This window comes from Dermochelys coriacea, chromosome 1 (genome assembly GCF_009764565.3).
Source record: "Dermochelys coriacea isolate rDerCor1 chromosome 1, rDerCor1.pri.v4, whole genome shotgun sequence".
Classification (NCBI taxonomy): domain Eukaryota; kingdom Metazoa; phylum Chordata; order Testudines; family Dermochelyidae; genus Dermochelys; species Dermochelys coriacea.
The window spans coordinates 311,104,443-311,127,891 of NC_050068.2; the positions used below are offsets into that span (position 1 = coordinate 311,104,443).

The following is a 23,449-nucleotide window of genomic DNA, read 5'->3' on the forward strand; positions in this document are numbered from 1 at the left end:
GGGTTTGAATTCTTAGTCTCCTTCCCTGGGACTTTCCTGTTTTCAGGGACACAGTTGTTTTACCTGACAGTAAGTGTCTACAACCAGTCCCCTTCTTTCTACTGCCTAGACCTGCAGTGCTGCCAAGTTTTACACACCTCGTGTGAGATTGGTTCTATTGACTCTCCCTCCCCATCACACTTGCTCACTTGCATGCTGTATTCTTATACATCCACTGAAGCTGCAGGCAACCGGGGTTATCCTTCACTTCCTCCTCTTCACCACCAGGGCTCAACATTGCTGGATTACCACCAGCCTGCTGCTTTCTCTGCTCCCAGTCAGTCTGGGAGCATATGTAACTCTGTGGGCAAATTAGTGATAGACAGGTAAGTCAGACGTCGTCATTTGATCTGTAAAAATCCACAGAATCGTAATGACAATGGTGTCACCTTCTGTGGCCTGGTGTAGGGACTGCCTCCCTTCCCCCTAGCTCCCAGTTCTCTCATTTGGAGGAAATGTTGATAGTGTTATCAGAAAAGGGTCAAGTTTGGTACCATTTGAAAGCCCTTTCTCCCCCAAACAACATGGTACCAAACTCAACAACCCTAGAACAATTACATTGCTATATATTCAAAAATGTATAAAAAGTTAAAAAAAATCAACTATTATAAACACAAGCATGTGAAACATACAGCCCTCACAAAGTTAAATTGTGGCCTGCATCTGACAGTAATGTGTTGTCAGTTAATGCTCACAACATGAAACCTGATTAACGTTTTGAATGTCACAGATTACTATAAATGGAAGGAGTGCCTCAAGCTGATTTGCCATCATTGGCAGAAAAGAAACAGGTCAGCAGTATTGGTTATCAGCTTTGTTTATTATGCCACAATATTTCTTCTTTGAAGAGTGAACTGAAGTGTTTGGAATCATTTCCTAAAGAGTACAGGACTTGCAAGAACAGTTCCACACATCCAGTGGACACTCCACCCTCACTGACCTATTGCCTACGATGGAGAGCTGCAATATCACAGAACAGATCAAGCAATTCAACGATCTTGAATCTGCAACAAAATCCACTTTCAGGATGGTGTAGCAATGCATGAAGATGGTTGAGTCTTTGCTGCTCTTTACTCAATCTGTTAGGATTGCTAATTAGAATTTGAACCTTTGCAGCACTTGAAGACTTGATTAAATCTAAAGCAAAAAAGTATTTCACTAACTCTTCAGTGATGATTGCCTAGAGCCTCCCAGAAATAAGAGGCACAAAAGTCTGACCCAGACTCATAGGAAGAATTTCTACAAAGAATTGGGTTGTTAAAAGGTCAACATTTCCGTTCTGTGCACTTGGTTCAGTTGAAGCCCTAGAACACAAAAAAAGAGCAGGTTTCAGAGTAGCAGCCGTGTTAGTCTGTATTTGCAAAAAGAAAAGGAGTACTTGTGGCACCTTAGAGACTAACATTTATTTGAGCATAAGCTTTCTTGTAGCTCATGAAAGCTTATGCTCAAATAAATTTGTTAGTCTCTAAGGTGCCACAAGTACTCCTTTTCTCTCTTTTTTTTTTTAAAAAAAAAAAAAAGCAGTTAAAGTTGTTGGAGTGGGTGGGCATAACCCAGCATCCAAATGCTCTTCCTGAGTTTTTTGCAACAGCCCCAGAACTCCATTGAATTTCAAACAAAACATTAAGCATGGGTGGGAAGAATTCCTATGATAGGTTGTACAAACCTTACACTGGGCAACAGAAGGTTGAGGAGCTGGTCTGGTCACAGGAGGCTCTGCCCAGCCACACTTTCTGGATGTTTTCTAAATGGAGGGGGAGCTTAAAAGAGCACAGTACAGCTCAGTCAGTGCCAGGGAGCAGACCTGGCCTTGTAGCTCCTGCAGAAATCGAGTAGGATCCCCGCACTGTCCTAAACTAAGCTTCAATCCAGAGCTGCTAGTCAACACAGAAGAGACAGCAAAACATCTGTTCATCAGGAGGGAAGGGACCCTCCTGTCTCCCTTCTGAGGGGACACATTGCAGGCTGTTGGCCAGGCCTTCATCATGCCTCTGGTGAGGCAGGGATACAGTAGGAAGTAACTTAGGAATTAGGGTAGGTGACCCCCTGGTCCAGGGTGCACACCTGATTGGTTTCTGGGCAAGCAGAAGGAGTTCCCCTACTACCAATCATGCACTTCAGTCTCCATAAATGTATGGGCTGCAGTCAAGATGAACATGCTAAACCTGTGCTCAAATACAAAGAAGAAAGTCAGAGTGAAGGTGACAGGGACTGTTAGAGAGGTAACTGCAGACAGGTTATTGTTTGCTGGTCTCCTGATAGCATCCAGATCTCAGTGTGATGTTGATCAAGGTGAGAGTTTGAGAAAGAAAGAGTTCTCCATGGTACGTGATCAATGTTCAAATGAAATGGAACAATGCCTATGAGCCAGTTGAAAAGCAAACTATTCCACGTATTGTTTGGTCTTCCTAAGCCAGTATCTACTGACAATGTGACCAGTATCTTATGCCCAAGGCCTTTCAGAACAGCAGTCATAGATGGTATAGCTGAGGTACAAGCTCTAGCCAATCAGAAACTTACCAGCCAAATCTTAGCAGAGCACTTCATTATGAGGCTACTGAGAAAATACCAGACTTATGAAAAAGTCCACCTAATGTCTGACATGTATGCATAGGACTCAATTAAAAATATTATCAGAAAGAAGAGACTCCATGGTATTGCACCTGTCCAGTACAAAAATCATTTGCTCCATAGACATCTCCAATGTTATAATGAAGAAGCTACTGTCACATATTCCCACAAAGGATGAATTAAATGCACACCTTGCAGGAAAAATGCTCCAGCATTCAAATTGCTTGAAGAATTTTGTCATTGCAGGGCATAATGAAGTTGTCGTCTCTTACTGTTCAGTGGAGTTTCTTCATAGTTTCCCTAAGTCAGCTGACACTAAAATGATCTTGCATGTCATCAATACCACAAAGAGAGGAGCTACTAAACTCTAGATTTTTGCACAAGACACAGATGTTTTAGTGCTCTCTATGAAATGCTCCCCAAGACTTCCTCAAGATTCTGTTTTTGTGACTGCTGTATATTCCTAAGAGATGCATTCCTATTACTTGGACTATTAAAATATCACTGCACTGCCAGGTTTCCACACCCTTTCAAGATGTGACACAACTGGAAGATTGGCTAAAAGACCAAAGTTATCTTACTGGAAAGCATTTGATGCAGCATCAAAAGACCTCTTCTCACTCTGAAGGTGCCCAGAATGGCTGATACAGTTACCGACAGAGTCATAAAAGCACTAGAGGCAATCACATGCTAAGCTCACTATTTGAAGACCAATATTACAACACTTGCAGAGATATGTTGGTGGATGTTTTCCAAAAAAGCAGACAACTGGAGAAAAATTGCCACCACCAAGACATGCATTTAAACCTGCTGTTAAAAGGGCAAATTATCAAGCAATAGAATTGCTCTGGGAGGATTGTGCACATCCAAAACTACCCTCCCCTACTGGGCCTGGATAGGTCTTGGAATGCGTGAAGTACCATGTGCTCCCGAATCAATCCTTTAGCTAATCAAATGCTTGTGCACAAAGACCAGATGCTCCCCACCATGCCAGTATTTGGTTACTGCGTGCCTTGTACAGCGATGTGAGACTGCAACACAGGCAAGGATCAGTGTGACAATGTGTCTAGTAGTGCTTTCCTAGATGGAGATAGGTTTCAGAGGGGTAGCTGTGTTAGTCTGTATCAGGAAAAAAAAAACAACAACAACAACAACCAACAACGAGTCCTTGTGGCACCTTAGAGAACAAACAAATTTATTTGGGCTTAAGCTTTCATGGGATAACACACACTTCAATCAGGAGTGGAAAATACAATAAGGTATAAACCAGGTATAAATACACAGCACATGAAAAAATGGGAGTTGCTTTACCAAGTGAGGAGTCAGTGCTAATAAGGCCAATTCAATCAAGGTGGATGTGGCTCATTCCCAGCAGTTGACAAAAAGGTGAGTATCAGAGGGAAAATTATTTTTTGTAGTGACCCAGCCACTTCCAGTCTTTATTCAGGCCTAATTTGATGGTGTCAAATTTGAAAAAAATTCCAGTTCTGCAGTTTCTCATTGAAGTCTGTTTTTGGAGGTGGTTTTTTTTTTTGTTGACGAATGGCCACTTCTAAATCAGTTGAGTGTCCAGGGAGATTGAAGTGCTCTCTTACTGGTTTTTGAATGTTAAAATTCTTGGTCGGATTTGTGTCCATTTATTCTTTTGCATAGAGACTGTCCAGTTTGGCCAATGTACATGGCAGAGGGGCATTGCTGGCACATATATTGGTAGATGTGCAGGTGAATGAGCCCTTGATGGTGTGGCTGATGTGGTTGGGTCCTATGATGGTGTCCCTTGAATAGATATGTAGACAGAGTTGGCAAAGGTGTTTGTTGCAGGGGTTGGTTCCTGGGTTAGTGTTTCTGTTGTGTGGTGTGTAGGTACCGGTGAGTATTTGCTTCAGGTTGGGGGGCTGTCTATAAGCAAGGACTGGCCTGTCTCCCAAGGTCTGAGAGTGTGAGGGATCATCCTTCAGGATAGGTTGTAGATCCTTGATGATGTGCTGGAGAGGTTTTAGTTGGGGGCTGTAGGTGATGACTACTGGCATTCTATTACTTTCTTTCTTCGGCCTGTCCTGTAGTAGGGGACTTCTGGTTACCCTTCTGGTTCTGTCAGTCTGTTTCTTCACTTCTCCAGGTGGGTATTGTAGTTTTAAGAATGCCTGATAGAGATCCTGTAGATGTTTGTCTCTGTCTGAGGGATTGGCGCAAATGCGGTTGTATCTTAGGGCTTGGCTGTAGACAAGGATCATCTGATGTGGTCTGGATGAAAGCTGGAGGCATGTAGGTAAGTATAGTGGTCAGTAGGTTTCCGGTATAAGATGGTATTTATGTGACCATCACTTATTTGCACTGTAGTGTCCAGGAAGTGGATCTCTTGTGTGGGTCAAGAGGCTAGAGGTTGATGGTGGGGTGGAAATTGTTGAAATCCATGTGGAATTCCTCAAGGACATCCTTCCCATGGGTCTAGAGAATGAAGAGGTCATCAACGTAGCACAAGTAGAGATGGGGCGCTAGGGGACGAGAGCTGAGGAAGCATTGTTCTAAGTCAGCCATAAAAATGTTGGCATACTGTGGGGCCATGCAGGTACCCACAGAAGTGCCACTGACTTGAAGGTATATCATCCCCAAATCTGAAATAGTTGTGGGTGAGGACAAAGTCAAAGCTCAGCCACCAGGTTTGCTGTGTCATTATAGGGGATACTGTTCCTGACTGCCTGTAGTCCATCTGTGTGTGGAATGTTGGTGTAGAGGCTTCTACATCCATAGTGGCCTGGCTAGTGTTTTCTGGAAGATCAATGGATTGTAGTTTCCTCAGGAAGTCAGTGGTGTCCTGAAGATAGCTGGGAGTGCTGGTAGCGTAGGGCCTGAGGAAAGAGTCCACATAGCCAGACAATCCTGCTGTCAGGGTGCCAATGCCCAAGACGATGGGGCATCCAGGATTCCCAGGTTTATGGACCTTGGGTAGCAGATAGAATACCCCTCGTTTCTGCTCTAGGGGTGTCTGTATAGATTTGTTCCTGTGCTTCTTCAGAGATTTTCTTGAGAAGATGGTACAGTTTCTTTTGGTACCCCACAGTGGGATCAGATAGTAATGGCCTGTAGAATGTGATGTCAGAGAGTTGCCTAGCAGCCTCTTGTTCATACCCTGACTACAGCACCAGCCTTTTTGATTTTAATGTCAGAGTGGTTTCTGAGGCTGTGGATGGTGTTGTGTTCTGCATGGCTGAGGTTATGGGGCAAATGATGCTGCTTTTCCACAATTTCAGCTCATGCATATCAGCAGAAGCACTCTATGTATAAGTCCAGTCTGTGGTTTCAACCATCAGGAGGAGTCCATGCAGAATCCCAACCAATGCTACAAGATGAAGAAGGTTTCTGTAGGTTAGTATGCTGTTCAGTGGTGTGGAGGAAATATTCCTTGAGTCAGAGATGGAGAAAGTAGGATTCCAGGTCACCGCAGACTTGTATCACATTCATGGGGGTGGTGGGGCAGAAGGAGAGGCCCCAAGATAGGACAGACTTCTGCTGGGCTAAGAGTATAGATAAACAATATTTTTGGGTGAGTTAAGGGTACCACTGTTGGGGCCCCTTGTGGCATGTAGGAGTTTAGATACTTCAGTGTCCCTTTTCCTCTGTAGAGAAGCAAAGTTGTAAATGGCTTGTCTAGTTTTTTTTAAAGTCCAGCCACAAGGAAGTGTGTGTGGAAGGTTGGTTTTTTTTTTTTTGTTTGTTTGGTTTTTTTTTTTTTTTTTTTTTTAATATGAGAGTCTCCAGTTTTGAAAGCTCATTCTTGATCTTTTCTTGTTTGCTGTATAGGATGTTGATCCGGAGGTTCCGCAGTTTCTTTGAGACTCTCACCACAGTCTGTGTGGTATGTTGATTGTAATGGATTTTTTACCTTCAGTCCTTTTGGTATGATGTCCATCTGTTTGCATTTGGAAAGGAAGATGATGTCTGTCTGTATTTGCATGAGTTTTTGTGGCACGTTAGAGACTAACAAATTTATTTGGGCATAAGCTTTTGTGGGATATAAAGCTGTTAAATGTTTACACTCCATCAGATGCATGGAGTGGAAAATATAGTAAGCAGGTATAAATATACAGCACATGAAAAGATGTGAGTTGCCTTCCCAAGTGGGGGGTCAGTGCTAACAAGGCCAATTCAATTAGAGTGGATGTGGCCCATTCCCAACAGTTGAAAAGAATGGGTGAATATCCCCAGAGGGAAAAATTATTTTTTTAGTGACCCAGCCACTCCCATTCTTGACACCATCTTATTAGGCCTGAATAAAGACTGGAAATGGCAGGGTCACTACAAAAAATAATTTTCCTTCTGGGGATATTCACCCATTCTTGTCAACTGTTGGGAATGGGCCACATCCACCTGATAGGACAGACAACCAGGGATGGCAGGCTTGTATAAGCCACAGAATGAGATTTAACTCCATTATGCTCCCAGATTAAGTGCTCCATATTCTATCTAGACCCAAGCCAACCGATCAGAGCTTCCAGCAGAACAGGGAGGTGGACGAATCCATTAGTCCACAGGGGTGATGAGTCATTTAGGCCCGCTGGGCCCGTGCTCCAGCAATATTCAGGGCCTGGGGGCCCGACTCCACCGATGTTCACAGCTGGGTCTCTCCATGGCTCTGCCTGCTGCCCTCACATGCCTTCCTCGGAGCATGCCTGCCTGTGCCCTGGGCAGCTGCCCTGCCGCTCTGCTGCGCTCCCTTGCTGGCCGCTGCTGGCTACAGCAAAGGGAGCAGCGCCGGCGACAGGCTGAGGAGGCTGCTGTGCCTGTGGAGGGAGGGCGGGGCAGCCCCCCAACCCAGCACTCACTGGGAGACTACTCAGAGGGGGCTTCCTGGAGTCTTGTCCCCCTGCCTGCGGTCACCACTTCTGCCCCACTCTGGGGAAGGGGCAGCCCCATCCCCCACTGAACAATGACGAAAAGGGTTTGCTGCCTCCTGAAGAACATTGCAAAAGAAGGGGCTACATTTTCTTTTAATTTTAGAAAGTATTTGCTTTTGAGGGTTATGGATCCAAGAGTACGTGGTTGTTTCCATATTCAAAAGAGTATTAATGAAGTTGATATTCTTAGTTAAATCATTTTTCTTATGATAGTGATATTGTGCAACATAGGGAAACTTAAATGCTTACAGTCCATTTTTACACTGTTTAAAAAAATATCTATCAGCTTACAAGGCAGGTGTATGTGTGTGGTGTGGGGGGAGGGGCAGACTTGGACCTGTTCTGGGCACCACCAAAAATTAACAACCTGCCACCTCTGGTTGTCTATCCTACCAGGTGAATGTGGGGTAAGACAGAATGGGGAACACAGGACATGACGGATTCACAGAGCAAAATGGGAGGAAAGTAGGGAATGGAATGGGGACGACAGACAGAGGCAGAATGAAAGGTAGTTCACAGTGGAAGGAGTCATTTTGATCTACTTAAAACACATTGCTCAATTCTAACTTATCCTGAATGTCTACAGTTAAGACCTCAATATAGTCAGACACTCAAATGAAAAATCTCCTCCTATCAATGTGGTGTGATGATCACAGAAAAAGAAAAGGAGAAGAAACAGAGTGGCTACACAACAGAATAGAAAATACCCTAATGCCATTATATAATCAGCTATATCCTCTCCTCTGGAATTCTGTGTTCTGTTCTGGCCACCTGATCACAAAAAGGTACTACCAATATACAGGAGGTCCGAGGATAGAATATAGAAAGAGTCAAAGTGGATAGTACTGCTTCTAGTGGGAAGATTTCACAAGATCAACCATCAGGTTAGCATCTTCCTTATTATTTTTCCCCTGATGTTCTTTTGCATATTCATAACTCAGAAAATACTCTATATCTTCACAATAGCTTATTAAACAACAAAAATGACTATGATATTTTCCTGATTTAATCTTCACACAACATACATTTTCCAGTTTCCAAAATTTAATTTCAGAGACAGCCACTGACATTCCCCTTCCCCCCCACCAAAATATCCCTGAGCTGACAGAATGCAACAGTAGGAGGGATGGATTCAGCTGGCAGTTACTTCCTGGCATGCAATTTTAATTAAGGAGTCAGCGTGTATGCAGCAGAAGCCACAGGAGTCAGTAGCTAAGAACAACTAGGAAAGTTTCCATGGATAACAAGGTAAGAGAAAGGGACAATGAAACTGTACATCAGGAGGCTAATGGAATGTTTAAATCCTACTTTACTCCAAATAAATCTTATTTCCAAGGGGAAAACAGACATAAATTGCTGTGGTCAAAGACTGCTCAAAAATACCTTTGTGGAGTACAGTCACAGATCTATTATTGACCCAAGGTAATTCAGCATAAAGGCAGTATCTATTTTTCAGACAGGGTTCTGCGTTTATACCAGGTTGCACATCAACACAATGAGGGGTTTTTCTGATTGAGAACATTCCATTCCCAGTGATTATGCCTGCCATTTAACAGCTAAATTAATACAGGCATAAGAAGCAGAAGTCGCTTGTCCAAAGAACTGTAATATCTTAGCATGTGATATCAGTTAGTATATTTAATCAGCTCCAAACAGAAGCTTCCTTTCTCTTGGACTATAGTTATTACCCATCACAAGAATGTGGCTTTAAATCATTACTAGTGATTTTTCAAAACTACATTGTTTTTCTTGGCATAATGAATCAGAGCCAATCAACAGGATAGAGAGGCTGATTCATATCCTGAATTTTCAACAACCATTATTAATCGTACAACCATCCTTCCTAAGAGGTGCTGCAAAAATCTCACTGCTGGCGGTTTTCTCCACTAGTAAAATGCTCAGACATACCACCAAAAAGTAAGGGATGGAGTTCATGCACCTGTCTTGTTTTATAACTTCACACATCAATCTGAAGGAACTTGGACTGAAGATAATTTGTGAAAGAAAAATAAATTAATGTGATACAACTTAAAATGAGAGCCATGAGTTCTGGGGAGAAGAGAACTGATGAGCTAGTCTCCCTGTCTGCGTCACTTTCACTTATTAAGAGCTCTCCAGCTACGAGCATAATTTATGTCTATAGTGACATAAGCTGTAGGGTAAATGTTAGGGAAACAAGATAGTTATACAATTGTATTAAGAAAAAATGAGATTTCTCAGACTGACAATTTCTTTCGTATAAAAACATTTTAATGTTCTTCTTTAGTGTCACAAAAGTATTAAAATACAATTTCATAGGTGTTTTGCCTGCAGTTGCAGCAGCTATTTTCTTTTTTACTTGTAGAGCAATTAGTAATGAGTCTCTTCCCTCCTTCTGTTTAAATGCTCTTACAAATCAGAATCAGTTGAGTGATGTTCAGAACCAGATGCCACAATGTGGTTTTGAATATTGCCCATTCACTATATTTCTCATGTCTGATTTCTGGAACTGGAGCAAATTAAAAAATTTCCTATACTGAAGACTGTGATGCATCACTTAGATGAACAAAGTTACTGGACCACATTGTTTAGGCAAACATACAGACAGAATTTTGTCTACTGCTTCCCATTAGGTACAGAAGAAAGGGTCTCCCCAATTCTCTGTAAATCCCTGGCTCAGGACGCTCTAATTTGCGCTGGCTGGTAATGGCCCTGTAAGGGACCATATGCCAGCTGAAGATTGCCAGAGCGCATTGAACTGCAGCCACTCCTCCTCCCTGCTCTCCTCATCCACAACATGCATGCTGCAGAAAAAAGAAGGTGTAAGAGCCAACTTGCCAGCATTATGCCCCCTGGGGAATTCACAATAGGGAACTTACTCTGCAATGGCTGCTCTAGGCCAGAGTGGGGCCGATGTCTCCTGTCTGCTCAATGACCCCCCCCCTGCCGTCACCCAGATAGTGTACAAGAGAATGCTGTCTGAGTCAAGTGCGGTGGGGACAAAAGCCAGACCTGGAGACATGAAAAGAGTAGATTGGGACAAGGAATCGGACCGGATTGTAATAAAGAGTAAGAGAAACAGGGACTGTTGGGCAAGGGGACTGGGAGCCGGAGGTGGGGGTTGAGGAGTGAAATAAGGGTGTCTGAAAGCCAGGGAGAGAAAGAAGGGGGACTCAAGTCAGTTGGTTGTGGGGAGGAGGGGAGACACTAAGACTGGATGAGGAGCTAAGGGGTGGTGGGACTGGAACCAGCATGGAGGGAAGCATAGGCAGTGGGGAGAGGAAACAGATCTGACAACATGGAGAACTGGGAATAACTTGGCAAAAGGACTGGGGCAAGGAGCCAGGAAAGGAGTAGAGAAAGAGAGATTCAGATAAGGTGAGAAGCCCAGGAAGGGAGCCTATGCCTGGCAGTCAGTGGGAAGGATGTGGAGAGATAGATCGGACAAGGAGCTGGTTGGGGAAAACTTGGACTGGCTGGGTCACTGGGGTTTGGATAGCGAGCCTGGAGTGGGTAAATAGAACTGGATGGGCAAGGAGACTAGAACTGGGATGAGAAAACTGAGGAATGGAGACTGGGAAGGCAAGGAGAATAGGACTGGGACAAGAAGCTATTGGTGGGGAAGAGACAAGACTGGGGATGTGGACAGGTTGGAGTGGTAGGAGAGAAGGAGTCAAGCTTGGGGTGGGGAAATGGGCAGGAGAGTCTGTACTCACTCAGAAACATTCCCCTCCACCACCAAAGCCTGTGAAATCCATTGAAATCAATTGGCAAAGTGAGTCTCTCGTCTCCCTCTAGTTCTGGTCCACATAGAAGATGATAATCTGTAACGGCTACTGATTATTCTGTTAGCTCATGTGGCAGAAGTCTCTGTGGTGGATCTAAAGGTTCCAACCTTGCTGATGAACCATGTGGTGAGCCAATATGATGCCACATCATGGAATCTCTGTTTTTTTTCAGTGAACTTTTTTGTTAAGCCTAGGAAATTGCGTACAAAATACTGTTCTAAGAACATTAAGATTGCAAAGTGCAAATAAAGTGAAAAGTTAGGAAACACCAGAATTATGATCATCTGTGCAACCTTAATTCTACCCCCTTATGCATATACACTATGGTACAGTCATAATTACACAATCATGTATTATTTTGTCAGGTTTGCTACCTTAAAATATTTTAACGTAATTTGTATAATGTCATGAAGGCAGTTGTTAGAAACCCTTTATTTAGATTGCCTACAACTTTCCATTTTAAAAGATTCCTGCAAGCTTTTCTTTGAGAAACATTAAACACCTACATTGTTAGCAGTAGGCCTTTCATATTCAGCTGAGGAAAAGCCCTCAGACTCCAGAAGTGACTTTTCTTTGTCACGTGAAATTCCATTCACATTTAGCTGAGTTGTAAAGGGTTAAAAAAAGTTACCATCTCCCTTCTCTCACTTGTGTGGTGGTGCAACCTCAATTTCACTCTCATGCATATGCATTATGATACAGCCTTTAATTACACCACCACAAACTACTTTTTCCTCTAGGATCCTGCTTCATTCAGCACATTGGATGAATGCACAAATAGGCCAAATTATGGTTTCACAGGCAACCATAAATCTGGCATTTTGTAACTTTTGAGCATTTGATTTTGTAACTTCAATAACATTCATTTAACATACTGCTTATGCACGTATATGAAATGAAATAATAAAATTGAAAGTATGAAATTATACTGGGGTCGTACTGGGTGACTAGTAGAGAAACACACAAAGAATAGATGACCAAAAAATGGAGCAGAGGGGGAGGAGAAATGAAAATCACACAGACAGATTGTTAAAGAGGAACAGGGGGAGGGAGGGAAATATCTGGCTTCAAGACAAAGCTTGATAAATTTATGGAGGAGATGATATGATGGGATAGCCTAATTTTGGCAATTAATTGATCTTCTACTACTAGCGGTAGATATGCCCAATGGCCTGTGATGGGATGTTAGATGGGGAGGGATCTGAATTACTACAGAGAATTCTTTCCTGGGTTTGTGGCTGGTGAGTCTTGCCCACATGCTCAGGGTTTAGCTGATCGCCATATTTGGGGTCGGGAAGGAATTTTCCCCCAGGGCAGACTGGCAGAGGCCCTCAGGGTTTTTCACTTTCCTCTGCAGCGTGGGGCATGGGTAACTTGCTGGAGGATTCTCTGCACCTTGAAGTCTTTAAACTACGATTTGAGGACTTCAATAGCTCAGATGCAAGTTAGGGGTTTGTTACAGGAGTTGGTGGGTGAGATTCCATGGCCTGCATTGTGTAGGAGGTCAGACTAGACAATCATAATGGTCCCTTCTGACCTTAAAGTCTATGATTCTAATACAGTGAAGAACCTGGAGTCTTTCCCTGTGGCGGGGAAAGGCTCCAGCTGGAGGGAGGCAGTAAGACAATACACTGCTAAAAATAGCAGCCCAGATGAGGAGACACAGCTGGGGCGAGTAGAGAGCTGTGTAGGGTAGGCACTCCAGTGCACACCCATGTACTTCAGGCGTGTCTTTACTCTACTCATCTAAGCCTGGCCTCACCATCTACACAGATATGTATACACTTATGCTCTGGGGCTATATGCATTTATACATGACACAGCCAAAAGATGTACCCAGAGCATATGCTTCTTTTGGTGGCATGTGGTGTATGTACATGTGTAGCCCCTAGCACAGGTGTATATACAGCAGTGCAGATCGTGAGGTGTATGAAATTAAGACATGCCTAAAGGGCATGGGTATGTAGTAGAGTACTTACCTTACATGGCTCTCTAATCTCTCAAGCTATGCCTCCCCCACTATGCTTCTATTTTTAGCTATGTAGCGTCCTGCTGCCTCCCTGCTGCTGGAGCCTTTCTCCGCTGCAGAAAAAGACCATCAGTGGGAAAAGGCTCTTGCGGGGGGAGCCCTTGAGGACAGGTTCTGGCAGCTTCCTGCTGCTGGAGCCTTTCCTCGCCACAGCGAAATACTCCAGCAGCGGAGAAAGGGTCTGGCAGCTCCCCACTATTGGTGCCCTTCCCCTGCTCCAGGGAGAGACTTTGGCAGCGACGAAAGGCTCTGGCAGGGTGAGGCTGTGGGGAAGTTTTCACAGGATCAGAAAGAGAGCAGGATGACAGAACATCCAGGGTTGGGAGCCGACCTCTCACTATAAGTCTAGAGCCAGTGGAGATTAGATAGGGAGGCTGCTGGAGTCAAGAAAAGTAAAAGGAGGACAGCATTTATCAGGTAAAAAGCTGTAATGCTACCACTGGTAATAAACCTCAGAAGGAATCCCAGAGAAGGGTTCCTGATAGACTGCCTGCCCACATTTTCACCCCTTTTAATATGTTTACAATACTTACTGAAATACAGACAAAAAATATTCATTAAAACATCCCTTTGAGAACCCTAGTAGCCATGTGGAGATCTCTCATGTTTATTTACATTTAGATTGACCTGAAAAGGCCTGCCCTTTAAATTCTTGTAAAATGTAGAACTCCATTGCAAAAGGCATTTGCTCACATCCCCCACACCAACCTACACTTCCATCCTTATCTCCATTTTGAAGGGCCTGTCAGGCCATCCCACGTTCAAGCTCTGGTTTCATATGTACTCTCCTAGTAATTCTGAAATGTGTTTTTAGAGTCCCCTGACACAGGATGTGCTGAAGATTCTGTACAGCCTGTGCTAGTTGGTGTAGTAAATAGAAACAAATCTTAGCTTCCTGTGGACCCAATTCATTAAACCTTGACATATCATTTATAAAGGCTTTCCTTAGTGTTTTACCAGTATAAAGTGTAAAAACGTTTTTTCAAGTTACACATGCAAAGAAAAAAAGAAACTGGTTGTCTGCTATACAAAAGTGGCTTCTTTCTCAGACACCCTGAGGATGGCAAGAAACAGATCCAGCAAAGCACTTAAGCACAGACTTAATTTTAAGCACATGGTTTACTGGACTGGAGCCAGAATCTTGTAGGACTGAAGCCAATAATTAACATTTTGATAACTACTGCAGCAAACTCTATATACAGTACTGCCTACTGGAAAAGGATTGGAGCCTATCTTCTGGCACCCTCCTCCTGCTGGATCTGGTTTTGCCTTACTGAGCTAGCTCATTCCCTGGGGTAATTCTGTAGGGGCTCTCTCACAGAATCCCAGGAACCAGTTTCCAATAGGATTAGTTGTTTTTTTTATTTTAAGCCTTCTTAACAAAACAAATCAAACCCACACAGACTCCTCCCTCAAAGTCTGAGCAGGTTGAGCAGTCCCTTTCCCAAGTCTGCCTCTCACACCAGTAACTCCAGCAACCCCAAAATTTCCTGGCTCTTACCTCAGAGCCTCCATAATAAAGGACTTTGCACTGTCTCCCTTCCATCTGTTTGGTTTCTAGAATAATTCCTCTGTGCTGTAGCTCCAGTCCATGGAGAGCACAACTCCTGGCCCCTCTACTTTCTGGAGAGTGTGACAATCTCTACTCTCCATTTCCTACTGCCCTCTTTCATGAGGAGTTTCACAGTTAACTTTTCGGCTCTTTTCTCAGTTGCAGCAGGTGGGGCTAATCAGCCAGTTAGCTCGCTCCAGGCCTGACTCCAGAGGAATGTTATCCCTTATACTGTCACTCTGCTACTTCTTAGGGAAACCCATACATTATTCATTCTAAAACACAACCATTTACTTTATCGATATATTTTAAAGGAAAGATATCAGCAATTTCCTCCCACTTTTAAATGCTGATTTTTATAGTGAAATTCTTGTTCTTTCTACAGCTTAACATTCAGTTAAGTAATAATCCAGTGGTTCTCAAACTTTTGTACTGGTGACCCTTTTCACATAGCAAGCCTCTGAGTGCAACCCCCCTTTATAAATTAAAAACCACTTTTTAATATATTTAATACCATTACAAATGCTGGAGGCAAAGCAGGGTTTAGAGTAGAGGCTGACAACTCGTGACCCCCCATGTAATAATCTCATGACCCTCTGAGGGGTCCCAACCCCCAGTTTGAGAACCCCTGTAATAATCCATTTCTTCTTTAAAAAATGAATAGCTGCATTTGATGGAGAAGGGGAGCGGAGAATGAAAAGAAGAACTAACATGCATCTTCTGGCCATTCTCTATGAGGTCAATCTTTAATTGCTACTTTTACAAGAATTCAGCCATATCTTGTTAGATAAGAAGCTCTGTGGATTCCAGTGATGAATATATGATTGGTTCTTTCCCCATTATACAAATATTATTTGATTTTCATATCTGCCATTTACTCCCCCTAAATGCCACCCTTTCCTTTTTGAAGTAAAAGGTCATTATGCTACCCAACTTCAGTTTAAATGGCTTGGAACAAAAATACCCCAAGAAGAGAACTTTTAATGTATTTATAATGAAGCTCCTCCTTTGCCATGGCTCTGTGCTTATCCACGGTAGTGCTATTTTTTAAGCTCTTTCCTGGATGATGGAGTTGCCAGTGTCACCGATATTGCTGGGTGAAATTCTATGGCCTGTGTTATACAAAACTTCGGAGTAGATGACCATAATTATCTCTTCTGTCCTTAAAAAAAAAATCTATGGCATACCTTGATATTGTTTCCATCAAATGTTTGCCCATATAAATCAGCCTGGAGTTATAGGAGACACCCATGGTTCACCCCTGTGGCAAAGTCTTTGGTTAGTCTTGGAATGGGACCAATTGCTTAAGCCATATTCTGGGGCTTGATTCTTAAATTCTCTCTTGACTGCCCAGCTAATGAGGTCATTCAGGACAACTCTTTCATAATGGTCTGGTTCCACCTGGGTAAGGTGCCTCTAAGGGATCTACATGCAGCTGGGAGTGTGCTCCCCTGCTTGGGTAGACAGTCACACTAGCTAGCTCACCAGAAATAGCAGTGTGGCCAGGGGTAGCGTGAGTTGCAGCTTGGGCTAGCCACCTGAGTACAAATCTGCCAAGACCCCCTGCATATGTACTCGGGTGAATAGCCCAAGCCACTGCCCATATGAGCCCCCAGCTACATGGCTATTTTTAGTGTGCGAGTTTGGGAAGCATGCTCCCAGCTGCAGTGTAGACATGCCATCAGAGCTGCTTTGAGAGGACACCTCTTAAATAAGTTGCAACCAAAGCGAATGCTCATTATGGCGTTTTTACCACTATTTACAAGGCCAACGTCATGAAGCAAAACAAAAGAGAAATTAAAATGGAATATTCAGAAACTGCATTACCAAAAACCAAGCTAGAGAATTAAATTGGGGAATTGGAAAGCTCCACTTTGGACAGATAAAAATTAAACTTCATAAGACTTACCAACAGCAGACTCAGGAGCTGATATACATTCTTCTCTGAGTGAGCCCTCCAGGAACAACATTTGCTTATTGAGCTTCTGGCCCTGTCCCCTCTCTTCCACAGAGCGGAGAGAAAAGGTGTCTGCCTTTCCTTCTTCATATCCAAATTGGGTCTTTAAAGACACTTTAGCCTTTGTTAATAACCAGCAACACCTGACTTCAAAATGTGCTTTAGGGATATTATATTACTGATCCAGCAGATCTTCACCACTGACCAGGAAATCTCAGCTCCTGGGCAGACACCATCATAAGAGGAGTTTCACCTTTGTGTGTGTATGCATTTTTCACATTGGGTGCTCTACACAATAGACGTCAGCCCTGAATAATGACATGAATCTAAAAGGCCCATATGACACATGCAGAAACCCTTCTTTGGGTATGGGAGAGAATATTCCAAATAAACAACTGATGCTATGAAAACAAGCAAATACTATTTTAAAAAACAGTGGCCTTAGTCAAAGCTGTTCTAAGTAATTTTAAATTTACAGGCTAAATGAATGCTACTATCACATCACTGTAACACTATCCCTAACCATGACATCTGTATGGCTCGAAAGCTCATCTCTTTCATCAACAGAAGTTGGTCCAATAAAAGATATTATCTCACCCACGTTGTCCCTCATAACATCAACATTCAGGAGCAAATCTTTTTTCCTAGCCAAGAGCCAGATATCTGCAGAGAATTTTGACAGCGATTTGAGACTTCATTCCCTAATCTGCAGGGGGTGAAGGAAATTGCTAAATTCTGGGTAATTTCTACACAGGCTCGTTCTTTTTGTTTTTTCATTGGCCCTGTTCTCAGATTAGGGTGACCAGAAGACAAGAACAAAATATCGGGACAAATAGGGGGCAGCCACAGGCTCACCACCCCCCACCAAGGCCGGCTCTAGGTTTTTTGCCACTCCGAGCCAAAAAAAAAAAAAAAAAAGCCAGTGTGCTGCTGAAGCAAAAAAAAAAAAAAAAAGCCGGAGTGCCACCAAAGCAAAATATGGGGACAAGTGACATCCCAACCGTACATCGGTCGGGACGCGGGACAAACAACTAAATATCGGGACAGTCCCAATTATATCAGGACGTCTGGTCACCCTATCTCAGATGTTAGAGCCTTGCTTATGCTGGGGATTTGTCCTGTTGCCATCTATTGATTGCCAGCTAGCCAGCTGCACCAGTGTAGCTTAGGCCTGGTCTACATGAGGAACTTGTATTGGTGCAGCTAGACCCTCTCTGTAACAAACTTTCTGGTACTTGGCATTGTCAGTGGCAAATAAGACTATCATAGGGGCACCCAATGCAGGAATATCAGTTTTATAACGGAGCTCCATAGCAACCACTCATGATTGGTTAGGGATTGTCTTCTTAGGAAGTGTGCCAGGTTGTTGCTGGCTTCTGGGTGATTGAAGCTGGTTGGCCCAGTGCCACTCATGCCCTGGCTGAGGTGGAGCTCTAAATGAGGGACCCCTATTACCTGCCCTGTAGTCATGCTCTGAAGTTAAGGGAGACAGGTCTCTACTTGATGCTGGAGAAAAGGAGTAGGATGGTAGAAGTGAGGATGAGTAGATTTCTTTTTCCAGTAGTGGCACTGTGATATGATACCAGTGTCTGCCCAGAAACTGGTCATGGCTTCAGTGCAGACAATGTCTCCAGAGCAGACATAGAGTCCTCCAGGGTGTATCTCAGCCCTCTGTGAGGCTCAGAAATGGATATCAGTCCTGGGTCTCATTTCACCCTGTGCCTCTCTGTTTTGGTGGAAGCTCTGTCCTTGGGAGAGCGATGTAAGAAGCCCTTTTTCTGGGATTGTCCTCCCGGGTTGGAGCCTTGTTTGCACTCTCTCTGTCTCTCAACGTTTCCCTTTTGCAGGAGAATAGCTACTGGTTTTATTGCTGAGGTTCCTGGTTACAAGATGGCCAGCGTGGAAGTTACCAGTGTTGGCTTAGTTGACCTCTTTTTTGCCTTCTTTCCACTGCCTTATCCCTAGCTGTGGTGCCTGTTTGAGGGAACACTGGCCAATGATGGATTTTATGGGCCTGCTCTGGTAGTTACCATCACCTCTGGATCCAAAGTGACTCACATGGCCTGCTCTAGCAGGTATAACTTAAGCTGAGCTTCCCTTGATTTGCAGGCTCTTGTGGAGAATGACGTACACCCAGAACACCTACCTGGAATGTAAGTCTCCCTGAGGCAGAATATGCAAGACGGGCAGAGCTTGAACCCTGATGTCTGCCATTAGACATGGTGGTTGGTGTGAAGCATGTCAGCCCACTATAAAGGAAGTGTGAGGATCTGCGGTTCCTTAACCCATGTCTCCGGGCTCCCAGTTGGCTGCCTTCTCCATGCTGCCATTCCAACCCTCTGGTAGCACAAGGAACAGCAGCCTAAGAGCCCTGTGGGCTCATGCTTCACTCATGGGGGAGGACCTGATTGGTGGTGCCTACTGAGTCTCCCGATTTGCTTAGGCATGCTAGTTAGGGCCTGGCTCACTGCTGCAGATAGACCCTGCTATGTTTCCAGATACCTCGCCTTGCTCCTGGCTCTGGGTTCCAAGTCCTCCTGTCCCACTTCTGGCCTCTTGTCCTGCTACTGATCCACTGCCCCAACCTCCATTGGACTTTTGACTTAGCACAGCTCACCGACTCCAATCTGATCCTTTGGCATGACACCAGGGCGGATTTCAGCTACCGGCCTCAGCCCATGCCCCGCAATGGGGATCCTGGCAGAGAGGTGAGCTGGGACAATCTTTTTTTTTAAAATGTTATATTTAAGGACACAAGAGTGTGACGATGAATTTTCATCACAAAAAGTTGTTGAAAAACCTCTGTGAAGTCTCTTAGGAGAGTAGCGGGTCGGCCACTCCTGGGGTTCCATGGCTGCTATGGGGCAGTAAGAGGGAACCGAGGGAGGGTTGTGGCTGCTTTGCCCTTTATGTCCTTCCTCAGCAGCATGAGAAGGCACAGGGCTTGTGCACATGTGGACACCACTGTTCCAATGGCTTCAATCTCATACACACAAGGCGCTTGCACACTTATCCTGGGCTTCATACTGACACATACTCAAGGAAGAATATTGTTTACACAGGGAAATAAATTCAGAATATAGTACACAATTGCCCTTAACTGCCTTTACTGCTGCTGGACCCATCATAGAAAATGTTCAGGATCTCTACAAACTTCTCAGCTGGAGTCTTAACATATTTTAACTGATGGCTCTTCAAGTAGCATCTATATTCTCACCTTGGGGCAGTATGTCCAAATAATCAATATAGCATTCAGCTAGTGACAGACTGAATACTCAGACGCCACTATGATTAGGGCCCCACCAAATTCACAGCCATGAAATCTGGTCTCCCCCCACAAAAACTGGTCTTTTGGGTGCTTTTATTCTATGCTATACAGATTTCACAGGAGAGACAAGTGTTTCTCAAATTGAGTGTCCTGATCCAAAAGGGAGTTGCGGGGCTGGGGGTGGGGTCACAAAATTAGTTTAAGGGGGTCACAGTATTGCCAGTCTTATTTCTGTGCAGCCTGCAGAGCTGGGCAGCCAGATACCAGTGGCTGTTGGCCAAATGCCCAGCTCTGAAAGCAGTGCCCTGCCCGCAGCAGTGCAGAAGTAAGAGTGGCAATGACATGCCATGCCACCCTTAGTTCTGTGCTGCTGCCTTCAGAGCTGGGTGGCCAGAGAGTGGTGGCTGCTGACCCAGGGCCCAGCTCTGCAGGCAGCAGCACAGAAATAAGGGTGGAAATACCATACCATGCCATCCTTACTTCTGCGCAACTTATGGCGGCAGCTCTGCCTTCAGAACTGGGCTCCTGGCCAGCAGCCACCACTCTCCGGCCTCCCATCTCTGAAGGCAGTGCCGCTGCCAGCAGCAGCAAAGTAGTAAGGATCACATTACCAGAATCCCCCCCACATATCATAACCTTGCAACTCCCTCACAACTCCTTTTTGGGTCAGGACCCCTACAATTACAACACTGTGAAATTGCTGATTTAAATAGCTGAAATCATGAAATTTACAATTTTTTAAAATTCTGTGACTGTGAAATTGACCAAAATGGACCATGAATTTAGTACGGTCCTAACTATGATGTGTTTCTGTACAGAAGCATTCATACAGAAGCACCACAGAATCCATCTCACTCTCTTGCACTGTGTGCATGCAACTCCATGTGTGTTAAATAGGCTACCTCACACTTTTATTTCTATGTAAAACCCATTTAAATTATCAGACTATTAGGCCAGGGCAAGTATGACCAGCTGCATTGACCCAACAAGCTCATTAGTTATTTGTTCTTGGAATGATACTCAATAGTGTGTGCACTTAAGAAGGGAAAAATCAAATACACAACTACAAAATGGGGAATAACTGGCTAGGCAGTAGTATTGTTGAAAAGGATCTGGGGGTTATAATGGATCACAAATTGAACATGAGTCAACAATGTGATGCTGTTGTAATAAAAGCTAATATTATTTTGGGGTGTATTAACAGGAGCGTTGAATATAAAACCTGGAAGGTAATTGTCTTGGTTTACTCAGCTCTGATGAGGCCTCAACCAAAGTATCGTGTCCAGTTCTGGGCACCACAATTAGGAAAGATGTGGACAAATTGGAGGAGAGCAACAAAAATGATAAAAAGTTTAGAAAACCTGATCTATGAAGAAAGGTTAAAAACACTGTTCAGTCTTGAGAAGACTGAGTGGGAGACAGATGTCTTCCTTTTCAGAGCTGTTATAAAGAGGACAGTGAGTAATTGTTCTCCATGTCCCTGAAGGTAGGACAAGAAGTATTCAGCTTAATTTGAAACAAGGGAGATTTAGGTTAGATATTAGGAGAAATTTAACTATAAGGATAGTTAAGCTCTGGAGTAGGCTTCCAGGAAGTTTTTGGAATCCCCATCATTGGAGGTTTTTAAGAACAGGTTGAACAAATATCTGTCAAGGATGGGCTAGGTTTACTTGGTCCTGCCTCCTGACTGAGGAGAATGGACTAAATGATCTCTCATGGTCCTTTCCAGCCCTACATTTTTAGGGTTCTTTGATTAATAATGGTGGCATTTAAGGACTGAAACCGTGACATTTAGAGCTGGATTTGGATTTTGAACACCTAAAATTTCTGGGGTGTATATGGTTTTGGACAGTGTCTGTTGGATCCTGTATTTTGATTTATTGATTCCATGACAACCATGCAACCAATTCCAACAGCGTGCAGCTTTGACCTCATGGAAATTATACCATCTCCACAATCTGCCTATTAGTAACACAGCCCCCACTTGCTGCTCTTAGTGATTGTCTAGTGATTTGCATCTTCCAAAGGTCTTGCAGGCATAAGCGTTTCATCTCTAGTATCCTGCCCAAGTTCCAGTTTGAGTAATTACCCTCTGCCCACCAACAGTCTCACTACATTTTCAAATAGATATGGTATTCTTTTTTCTGCTTTAATCAATTATGTAAGTGTTACTCTTTGCTGGTAAGAAGCTGCCATGTTCCACTTGGGCATTGGCTGCATTTCATTTGTGGGTAAAGTGATTGCTTCACCATATCGGGAGGCTGGTGTGACCTAATGACTACTGTTGGGCAAAAATTTTCTACAAATTGCCTTTTATTTAATTAATTTATTTATTTGCCAAAAATGCATTTTGGGAGGGGCTGAGGGAGTTTGCACAAAACTCCTGAATTTGGCAAATAGTTGCAATGGGAAAAAATGTTCAAAAGAGTCAAAACATTTTGTTTCAACCAGTTCAAACCATTTCATTTCAATTTTTTCATTTTGAAATGTTTTGCTTTGAGTTTTTGTCTTGAAATGGCATTTCAATTTCAAACTTGGACAATTGAAAAAAAGGTGAAAAACACTCAAAAAGGCTGAACTGAAAAACAATTAATTTTTTTTCAGTCAACTGACAAATATAGTTTTTTTGATTAGATGAAAATATTTGTTTCAATTTGAATGAACCAGACCATATTTTTTAATTTTCTGTTTGGCCTCTGAACCAAAATCAGTTATTTGCTCAACTCTACTAATGACTTGCCCTAACCGAGCAGGCAAGAATGTATATTAAACATATGTTACTAACTTCAACAAATGTTTGCAGTGAAGGTTTCAGGCACTTGCCTAAAGACTTTATAAATCCCAGAAATGTATAATTCCTTCTCATGGATTTCCTTTTTCCATTACCGACACGAAGATATGAATTCTAACACTAAGAATACTTAGTAACTTTTTCTGTTAGTCTCCAGGATCATCTTAGAAGAAAGCGAGTGGGAGTTTTGCCATTGTTACCAGAGGCAGCAGGATTAGATTCAGAGTTGGTACGTTTCCCTCGGCCTTAGTTTTCCTAAAGGCTTACAGTGAATAGTGATAGGGTAGAGAAGAGAACCCCATATTTCCTTGCTCACTGCCTTTCCTCTCCCCACTAGACTGCACAGCCGATAATGGTCTCTCTCTCTTTCTCTTTGGTTGAGTGTGAGCTGGCCAATAATTCAATAAATAGTTTCTGGAGTTTAATTTATTAATGGCTAACTGAATATTGTTGCATATTTCAATTGCATAGTGTGGTTAGATAATGCCATGACAAATTAAAAAAAAATAAAATATATTTCTCCAGTTTACCAGTCTTCATTACATTCTTATCATTTAGAGCCAACTATTCTTGACAATCA

General features: G+C 43.3%; 1 long non-coding RNA gene across 2 annotated transcripts; it reads right to left on the reverse strand.

Moving 5' to 3' along the window:
* Positions 1-840: 840 nt before the first annotated feature.
* LOC122456451 lies at positions 841-14,978 on the reverse strand. Of its 2 annotated transcripts, XR_006275386.1 has the most exons (4): positions 14,803-14,960; positions 11,779-11,874; positions 2,802-2,910; positions 841-1,343 (listed from the first exon to the last, which is right to left on the reverse strand). It is a non-coding gene; the product is annotated as an uncharacterized LOC122456451 (long non-coding RNA). The 2 variants fall into 2 exon arrangements; XR_006275387.1 differs by lacking the exons at positions 841-1,343; positions 2,802-2,910 and adding an exon at positions 9,741-11,462 and having other exon boundaries at positions 14,803-14,978.
* Positions 14,979-23,449: the final 8,471 nt, after the last annotated feature.